A 10,600-nucleotide genomic window follows, 5' to 3' on the forward strand; every position below is an offset into this window, starting at 1 on the left:
GATATGTCCAAGGCAACAACAAAAGTTTCACCAAAATCTCTAAAAGAGGATGACCAAGACTCAGTAAGGAAAGCCAGAAGATCACCAGTAAAGCGGCCTTGACGGAAGACATACTGGCGATCAGATAGAAGGTTGTCAAGTGATAGATGTTTAAGAATCTTCCTGTTGAGGATAGGTTAAAAAACTTTAGATAGGCAGGAAATTAAAGCAATAGGACGGTAGTTTGAGGGATTAGAACGGTCACCCTTTTTAGGAACAGGCTGAATGTAGGCAAACTTCCAGCAAGAAGGAAAGGTAAATGTTGACAGACAGAGCTGAAAGAGTTTGACTAGGCAAGGTGCAAGCACGGAGGCACAGTTTCGGAGAACAATAGGAGGGACAGCATCAGGTGCATAAGCCTTCCGAGGGTTTAGGCCAGCGAGGGTATGGAAAACATCATTGTGAAGAATTTTAATAGGTAGCATGAAGTAGTCAGAGGGTGGAGGAGAAGGAGGAACAAACCCAGAATCGTCCAAGGTAGAGTTTTTAGCAAAGGTTTGAGCGAAGAGTTCAGTTTTAGAAATAGATGTGATAGCAGTGGTGCTATCTGGTTGAAATACAGGAGGGAAAGAAGAAGAAGCAAAGTTATTGGAGATATTTTTGGTTAGATGCCAGAAGTCACGAGAGGAGTTAGATCTTGAAAGGTTTTGACACTTTCTGTTAATGAAGGAGTTTTTAGCTAATTGGAGAACAGACTTGACATGGTTTCGGGCAGAAATATAAAGTGCATGAGATTCTGGTGATGGAAGGCTTAAGTATCTTTTGTGGGCCACCTCTCTATCATGTAAAGCATGAGAACAAGCTGTGTTAAACCAAGGTTTGGAAGGTTTAGGTCGAGAAAAAGAGTGAGGAATGTACGCCTCCATGCCAGACACTATCACCTCTGTTATGCGCTCAGCACACAAAGACGGGTCTCTGACATGGAAGCAGTATTCATTCCAAGGAAAATCAGCAAAATATCTCCTCAGGTCCCCCCAACTAGCAGAGGCAAAACGCCAGAGGCACCTTCGCTTCGGGATCCTGAGGAGGGATTGGAGCGATAGGACAAGATACAGGTATAAATAAGATTGTGATCGGAGGAGCCCAACGGAGAAGATAGGGTGACAGCATAAGCAGAAGGATTAGAGGTCAGGAAAAGGTAAAAAATATTGGGCGTATCTCCAAGACGGTCAGAAATACGAGTAGGGTGTTGCATCAATTGCTCTAAGTCGTGGAGGATAGCAAAGTTGAAGGCTAGTTCACTAGGATGGTCAGTGAAGGGAGAGGAAAGCCAAAGCTGGTGGCGAACATCGAAGTCTCCAAGAATGGAGATCTCTGCAAAAGGGAAGAGATTCAGAATGTGCTCCACTTTGGAAGTTAAGTAGTCAAAGAATTTCTTATAGTCTGAAGAGTTAGGTGAGAGGTATACAGCACAGATACATTTAGTTTGAGAGTGTTGTCTATCAGTCACTACTACGTTTTCTCTTACTATCTCGTCCAGTGCCTCCCTCCCACCACCAACAGAATAACACAAGGGAACTGCAATGTAAGTTATGTGGCGAAGAAAAAATAAATAAATAAATAGAATAAATAAATAAATAAAATAAATAAATAAATAAATAAATAAATAATAATGTTATAGCATTTTATAATGGACTGTGACTGTCAGAGTACAAGAGCACGAGTTTGATGGAAAAGTAGCAGCAATCACTGAGAAAGAAAGAAAAAAAAAAAGAGTGAATATATACACTGTATGTATTAACACTAAGTGTTAAATGTATACACTTTATACATAAAGTTAAAGTAAAGAAGGCAAAGAAAAATTAAATTAAAATTGTAAGCAGAAATTTACCAAGCGAGGAGTAACGGTAGGAAGACTACACCATCGTGTCTGGAGCAGGTAGTAGTACGAAGATGCATAACCACTAAATTCCGTACCAATAAGTAATTAGTTCCAACAAATGACCGACCTAAAAAAAAAAAAAAAAAAAATACAATAAAATATTCAAGATCCACAGAATTACCACGTGTTCCGCTTATATATATATATATATATATATATATATATATATATATATATATATATATATATATATATATATATATATATATATATAATAGCGAAAGTTGATGTTATGCTAACATTGTTTATATGCACAAATTTAAATTTTGTTTAATATAGTAATGTTAAAGAGGCCAGTTTAACTATAACGGAAGAGCAAGGAGGTACAATTTAGGGCAGCTCTTATTTGTAGGGCGGCGGTGAAAATGTTGGTCTGGTAATGTGTTTGTAGTGCCACCACTGTATGTTTGGCACCACTGTGTTGTCATGTATTTGTATGTACACTGTCTCTAGCCTCTGTGGCGACTATGTGTCGGTGGGCGTAGCTTGGTATCGGAGACGATGATTTTATTTCTCGATAATCATCACTCACAACTTCCTTGTGCAAGTGGGTTATCAAAGTTAGTCTGGCGTGTTGCAGTTTATTTAGAAAATATAAATTGTCTTTACAGCTCAACAACAGTGCACTTCTTAACTACTCAATCACACGACTAAGATTATAAGCAAAGTTATTAAGACTCTTGCGTCTTGATCAGAGTCTAAGTCTTTGAGTAACTCAAGTCAGAGCGACACGGGTTGTGCGTCTGTACTATCTTGGTGACTGGCTGCTACTGCTGCTAAAAGTGACTTGAGGATTGTCCGAGAGGTGTCGAGGCATACGTCATAGATTTCCATAGCCAATAATATCAAGCAAAATGAATGACGTTTTAATCTCCACCCAATGGGAGGTAAGCCTTTAACAAGCTGAATGGGCATAAAACAAACCGGCTGTTTATAGTTAAGCTTGGCTGTTATCAATTCAACGTCCTGTTCACCTCTTGCACAATTCTTCTAATACTAGCGTTAGATTCTCTAACGCGTCTCTAATTTCCTTCTAATTCTACTCTTATATCTATTCTTTTCTTCATGCAAAGTAGTGCCTATTACAGGGCTCGGCAGCTACCGTTTGTCGTCCCGACAAAATTGTTATGCAATAAATTCTATTTACAGTATTTCATGCTTGCTGTTCTTTACATACCTATTACAGGGTTACGGCTCGGAAATGTGTTTCATTTCGATGGATGAATTCTTGAGTTTCTTGTACATAAGTATCATTGATATTGTGCTCAATGTGACTATCAAGACAAATGGAAGTACATATATTATATACCACATAGTACCTGTGTGTGTTTTTGACACTTGCTTTACAAGTCTTTTCTTGTTAATCTTTCTGATTTTCAAAGGAGGAGCTCTGTCTGGGAATTTCATAGTAATGTCCTGTAAAACATTTTCTCTATTAAGTACAATAGTCTTTTTCCTATTTGCTACTGTTGTGAGTGTGGGGCTATGAAGTTCACATTGATCTGGTACACGATATAAGCCTTCTATTGATGCTATCTGAGGTTGAAATCCTGGGCATATGACTGATACAGTTGTCTTGTTTGGAAAATATAAGTAGTGAGATTCCTGGATAGTTTCATGACGTGTTATGGGAGTTTCTTCCTTAAAATGACAATTACGTACAATGGATATATTTTTCACCAAGGATGCGGCACATGAGTGACTCAATGCTTCATTGAAAGTAAAATAAGTAGCTGAGCAAATGTACAGGTCTACGTTAGTTTTCTTACAGTGCAATAGATCATCATTTACTATAACACTTTCTTTCAAACCATTTATGGATAGGATGTAATTTGTTGGAGATGTTATATCAGTATCAACTGTTATAATGGAACTATTAAATTTCATTGGGAAAGGAATCAGATTATACATGTGATATTTCAATTCTGATGAAAATGGTATGTCAATGAGTACTCCAGTATCATTTATGAATGAATTAAGAATGGGATAATATAGAGCAATATTATTTGAATCAAAGAAAGGTTGAAAATTCCACTCATATTTTGCTTGTTGAGTTATGTTTAGAAGTTGTGATATTGAAAATAATGTGTATGTAACATGTCCAGCATTAGCCATAACTAAGTCTTGAATTAACTGTTCCATTTCAGCATTTAGTTCATTTATCTTAATGTGCAACTGATCCAAGACCATGAAAATTTCCAGGGATTCCTTCAATTTAGAGTTCTCTGTGCTTAAGGTTTCTATGCTATTAATCATCTCATCTATGGTAAGTTGTATATCTTCTGTTTCTTCTTGTAAGACATCGATTCTAGACACTGAGTTTTGTAGATTATTTACATTTGAGCGAAGTTCTGCATACAAACCAATATTTGTTACTCCAAGACCTACTAACGATCCGATCGCTATTGCGATACCTACTCCTCTTTTGCTTTTGCTATGTAGGAAGTTATTTTCTATTTTGGTGACCTTCGTCTGTATAGCATCTAATTTCTTCTCTAATCTCACATTGGATATCTCACTGATTATCAATTTGTCTTTTACCATCTGTAACCCATTATTGATATGTCTGACATTTTCTCTTACAACATTTATATTGTCAAATTTCAATAGTACTCTTACTGAGTGGTTCACAATGATCATGTCGCCGATTTTCCTTACTAAAGCTCCGGGCCTCACAGGGTCCCAGGCTGTTGCTAGAACTACTATAGCTGAGAACATGCATGCCACTTGTTTCATCTTTACCTGTAAAAAGAACAACAATCTATGTTCAACTCATTTAATATTTCTTCAACATACTCATAAAATTCAGATTCTAATGGGAGTTCATTGGTGCAAATTAATGGCAAAACTTGTTTTCTATGACTTCTTAATTTCTTCCTGTAATCATGGCTTTCGTCGTCTGCTGCGTGGTGACTTGTTTCTGTCTGTGCACTATCTGTTCCTGTTTCTACATTGTTTGTGTCTGTTTCTGTCTTGTCTGTTTCTATGCTATTTGTTTCATCACTATCTATGACTGCATATTCACCAAATTCATTCATGTTTGTCTGTTTGAGTTCATCTGCATGGCGTACACTGATATCACCAGTTTCCAAATTTCGTATTGTGAATTTATTTCCACTATCTGGTGCAATGACTTTATACGGACCCTTGAACTTGGGCGAAAGTTTGTTGCTATGTCCTATTGGCGTGTGTAGTTTGACCATGACTATATTTCCTGGCTGTATTTTTATTTCTCGTGCCCTTTTATGTTGTTGTTTTGTTAAGTCTTGTGAGTATTGATTCATGTGATTTCTGATACGTTGGTATATTTCCTTGAATTTATTGATTCTAGTTAGTATGAAATCATCATAGTTATAGACATGAAGCGGTTCTGACTCTAGAAGTGAGTACGGTAAATTCTTATCCTCTCCAAAAAGAATATAATGTGGCGTTTCACCTGTGGCTGAATTGATTTGTGTGTTCAAAGCACATGTGACGTGCGGGATCCATGTGTCCCATGTAATGCTGTGTGGATTTATCAATGTACGTAGACAAGTGATGACTTTTCTATTAAGTCTTTCCACAACTCCGTTACTTTCCGGTTTGTAGGCGTGTACATTTATTTTCTTTATGTTGAAAATGCGACATATTTCTGCTAGAATAGCGTTATTAAATTCAGGACCATTGTCAGTGATAATAGTTTTTGGGGTTGTGTATGGACATATTACTTTTTCAAATATAGTTGTAGCGATTGTCTCTGCTTTCTTGTTCTGTAGTGGCTGTAAAATGCAAAATCTGGAGAAGTAATCGATGATTACTAGTAAATATTTAAATCCATTTTCAGATAGAGGCAACTCCAAGGTATCAAGGTGAATTCTATCCCACGGTTTCTCAGGGATTGGGTAATTCAACATTGGTGCTGGTGTGCGTGTGTGTCCTTTTGTTTCTGCGCAAACGTTACAATTATCTATATGATTGTAGATTTGTTTTCTCATGTCTGTCCAATAGTATTTAAGTTGTGCTTGTCTATAAGCCTTTTCTTTTCCTGGGTGAGAACTAGTTGCACAATCATGAATGAAGTGCAAGACATTTGGTACCAACTCTTTGGGTATAACTAACTGTTTCACTTTTCCACGTGATACTCCTTTGCATTTTATTTCGGTATTGCGGTATAGCAATCCATTATGTAATTGGAATTCCGATAGTTTATATTTCTTTGGTAGTGTCTGTGCTTCTCTGTCTGTATTACCTTCAAGGTGCTCTATTATTTGCTTCAAAGTGTCATCTTTTCTTTGTTCTGAGTATACAAGTTCATTGTCTAATGTGGTTAGTTCTTGGATACTGCATACTACACTATTTACTTCTCCGTGTGAGACTATGTTTCGTGATAGAGTATCGGCTGCTGTATTTTTCTTTCCTGGTATGTATTCAAAGTTTATTTCATAATTCTGCAGTGTCACAAACCAACGTGCTAAGCGTCCTCTTAAATTTTTGTGTTTAAACAGATTCTGAATTGCGGTGTGGTCTGTCCACACTCTAATCTTGTAACCCAATATGATATCTCTGAAGTGTTCTAGACAATATATCACTGCTAAAGTCTCGCGTTCTGTGATGCTATAATTCTTTTCTGCAGCTGTGCAAAGTCTGGAAGCATATGCAATTGGGTGTGGATTACCATTTCTTTCCTGCATTAGTATTCCTCCTAACCCTGTCAGAGGCATCTGTACACAAGATGAATTGTTTTGTGTAATCTGGGAAAATCAATACTGGCGAACTTGTGAGCTTGTTTTTCAGTGTTTCAAATGCTTTGGTTTGGGAAGGACCCCAAGAGAATGTAGTATTCTTTTTCAGGAGTGAACTCAATGGTTGTGGTATGTCAGCGTAATTCTTGATAAATTTTCTATAATATCCTGTTAGTCCTAAGAAACTTCTTACTTTTTCAACTGAGGTTGGTTGAGGAAATTGTTTTACGACGTCTACCTTTGATTGTACTGTCCTCAGACCTTGACTGTCTATTTGATGACCTAAGTAAGTTACTTTCTCTTGTAGAAAGCGACATTTTTCCAACTTGATCTTTAATCCTGCTGATACGAGTCTGGTGAAGACTTGGTTTAGTTTGTGGAAGTGTTCTTCTTCTGTTTGTGAAACTATTAAAATGTCATCAAGGAAAACACTAGCAGTCTTCCCAATCAAACCTTGTAGGACATTGTTCATTAATCTCATGTAAGTAAGTGGGCTGTTCGATAATCCGAATGGCATTCTACGAAATTGATAATGTCCTGTTGGTGTAGAAAATGCTGTCAATGGACGTGAAGCTTCATCGAGCTCTATTTGCCAAAATGCAGATTTTATGTCAATTGTGCTAAATAACTTATTTGAAGTGCCTAGACTTCGAAGAACATCAGAAATGACTGGAAGCGGAAGTCTGTCTGGAATTGTTTTCTTGTTGAGTTCCCTGTAATCAATCACTGGTCTCATGGTACCGTCAGGTTTGGGCACAAGTATTAGTGGAAAATTCCACTCACTGTCACTAGGTTCTATGACATCTTGTGACAACATATCTTCAATCAATTTATCAACAGTGGCAAGTTTAGAATGCGGTAGTCTATATGCGGGAACGTAAATAGGCTGTGTTCCTGGCTGGAGTTTGATTTTGTGCTGCAATAGAGTTGTTTTACCCAAGGCTTCTCCTGGCAAAGCAACTGCTGCTTTATGCAGGTGTAGTAAGTGTACTAGTTCTTTCTCAAGATCTGGACGACTAGTGGGAGAGAGGTGTTTCTTTATCTCTTTCTCACTCTGTGAGGATTCTTGTAGCGAAAACACTTGTGCTATTTGTTCATCTTTATCAGAGCTAAGGTCTTGATTATTGATTATTTCTATAGCTTTACTGACTTGGAAACGTCCTAACTCTGTTCCTTTCTTAATATTTACGTCTGTGTGAAGCGTGTTGATGACAAATACTTCATATTTACCCCTGTTTGTATGGTAAAGACCACTTTCTAAATTTATTCCACGAATACGTGACGACTCGCTTAAGGCAATCGCTGTCACATGGTCACTTATTCCTTTTAGACTAACCTTTACCTTGCAAATAGACTGAGCCTGCAACAGCGTGCACTCTGTTACAGAACCTGAAACAATTTTCAAGGCTTCGGTTGGTGCATGTTGTTTGTTCTTTTGGGTTATCAGTGGGGAATTTGTCTTTTCATGACGTTCCGTAGGAATGCAATTCTCGTCAAGTACTGGTGATGAATTGTTTAAGTACCGCTCTGCCACGTTATTATCTGAGGGAACTGTGTTTACTTCTGTCTTAGGTTGTTGACTAACTGGTGCCACGACATCTTGGCTGCGGGTGTTAACGAATGGTAGAAACTTGTAAGATATTTTAACTCCTTCCTTCGCAGGGAAGATAGTTATGTCTTCATCTCGCATTGTGTCATATCCAATGAGTAAGTTTCCTGGGAACGCTTGCTGTTCTACCACAACAGCTGTTAATTCAAACATGTAATAGTTCCCAAAAGTTACAGTTATCTGTGTTTCTCCTAAAGGTGTGAGTTTGTTTTCGGTAACTCCATGAATGTTGAATGTGGTTGGCTCAATAATGACCAAACCAGGTTTCGCTTTTCTTAGAAAATCTAGACTGATTAAGTTTTTACGTGCTCCTGTGTCTAGAAACATGTGACTGGGTTCATCAAACACTCGTCCGGCTATGAGCGGAACTCCGGAGTTGTCATTTATATAGATAACTTCCTTTACTTCCTGGCTTTTATCTAAGTTGGAGTACCATGGCTGTGCTCTGGATTCTTTTATTTCCTGGTTTTGATATGAAATGTGGCGAGTTGACCTTCTGTTGGCTACTGATGAAGTGACTAAGTTGTACTGTTTTTCTCTTTTTGGCCATTGCGAAAATCCTGACTTCTAGCACGACAGTCTGCTGTCCTGTGCCCAATTCTGTGATGATAAGAACACCAAGGAGGATTTCTACATACTGATTCTTTGTGACCTTTATACTGACAGTTGGAACAGGTGATATTAGCGTAGCAGTCCCTTGCAGAGTGTCCAAATTTGTGGCAATTGTAACATTCAATTGTTTGTCTTTGTCTAGAAGGACTCCTACCATTATAGGGTGTTGACATTTTGGTTCTAGATTGTGATCGTCCTTGCCTTTGTGTGGTTGGTGTGCATGAGTCTGAGCTAGCAGCTAACACATATGTACTGCAAGTAGGATCTATTTCTGCATAGCCTTTGAGTAGGCAATCTACCTCACCTAACTGTATGTTTGGTTTGATGTCTTTATAGAGTCTTTCCTGTACTACACCCTTGTTTGATTTGACAATTTGTGCTAGCATCATAACGAGAGCCATGTTTTTCAAGGAAATTTGTTTGGGTTCATTTTTCACAGACCAATCTGAGTTTTCAAAGATTGCTTCGATGTCTCTTGCTTGTGTATCCAACCTTGAAATGAATGCTGTTTGTGTCTCATTTTGTTCAGGAGCTATTTTCAGAAACTTGACCATGGCGCGTATTGGATCTCTATCGCTTTTTGTTGTGAAGTGCTTTTTAAAAGCTTTGATGTACTCATCAAATGTTTTGATGTTGTCTAAATGTGAATATACTATGACGTGACGAGCTGTGCCCTTAACAGCGTCAATGTGTTCTTTAAAACATTCTATTTTTAAGTTATCCTCAACAATACCTTTGTTTTTGATCAAAGTTTCTATTCTTTTGACATACTGATTTAAATCAATAGTATCAGGTTCTCCACTGAATTTGGGGATATCAGCAACAGTGGTGATGATTGAATGTTTTACTACGTTAGCGTTTGTCATGGTGGAGTTTCTACTTTCACGTAAAGCTCGTAAACTGCGAGTAAAGATAGGACTAGTTCGACTTGAAACTTGACTAGGTAGTGGCATACATGTGTACAATTTACATACCTTGTCCTATGATGATTAGTGCGTGTGATAATGTTGGGAGACGCTCTACAATAAGGCAGTTATACTCAATGTTTCTTCGTGCTCAGTCATTCCTCAGGCATACACAAACTGTTGGTGCACTGGGTATTAGATAAAATATTACATGAATATAATTACATTAATGAATGACAGGTTGAATACTGTTACCAAAGTATAGACAAGTGAGTAGCAATGTCTTCTTGAGCGGCGGCTGCTGGTGGCGGCGTGCTGTGGCTGATGGCTGTGTGCGGCGGCTGCTGGTGGCGGTGTGCTGTGGCTGATGGCTGTGTGCGGCGACTGCTGGGGCGGCGCTGATCCTGCTCTCGTCTCTGGCTGCGGTTTCCTCTTCTAAGTCTCTTCTTAGTATTTAGATATTGGTCTCGTTGTTTGGTGGTATTAATTGAGAGTTACTCTTGAGTTTGATCGTGTGAGTAGTGGCTCGGGAGTGTGATGAGGTGTGGCGCGGTGCTGCGCGGTGCGGAACTTGTGCACACTTGTGGGGTTGACCTTGACTCACTGTGTTGGCTGGGGAAGCGTTATTGCTGTTGTTTCCGTTGCTGCTGTTTGTTTCTAATGTTTGTAAACTCTTCTTACTCTTCGGAGGTTGTTTAGGCTTCAGAATCCCAATAAGCTGAACACCACTGTAGTGCCACCACTGTATGTTTGGCACCACTGTGTTGTCATGTATTTGTATGTACACTGTCTCTAGCCTCTGTGGCGACTATGTGTCGGTGGGCGTAGCTTG

At 38.5% G+C, this 10,600-nt stretch overlaps 1 long non-coding RNA gene across 1 annotated transcript; it reads right to left on the reverse strand.

The window, feature by feature from the left end:
- Nucleotides 1-2,488: 2,488 nt before the first annotated feature.
- LOC135116154 (uncharacterized) lies at nucleotides 2,489-9,974 on the reverse strand. The gene is made up of 2 exons (XR_010276191.1): nucleotides 9,838-9,974; nucleotides 2,489-4,663 (listed from the first exon to the last, which is right to left on the reverse strand). It is a non-coding gene; the product is annotated as an uncharacterized LOC135116154 (long non-coding RNA).
- Between the last annotated feature and the right edge of the window lie 626 nt (nucleotides 9,975-10,600).

Source organism: Scylla paramamosain, chromosome 30, assembly GCF_035594125.1.
Source record: "Scylla paramamosain isolate STU-SP2022 chromosome 30, ASM3559412v1, whole genome shotgun sequence".
Classification (NCBI taxonomy): domain Eukaryota; kingdom Metazoa; phylum Arthropoda; class Malacostraca; order Decapoda; family Portunidae; genus Scylla; species Scylla paramamosain.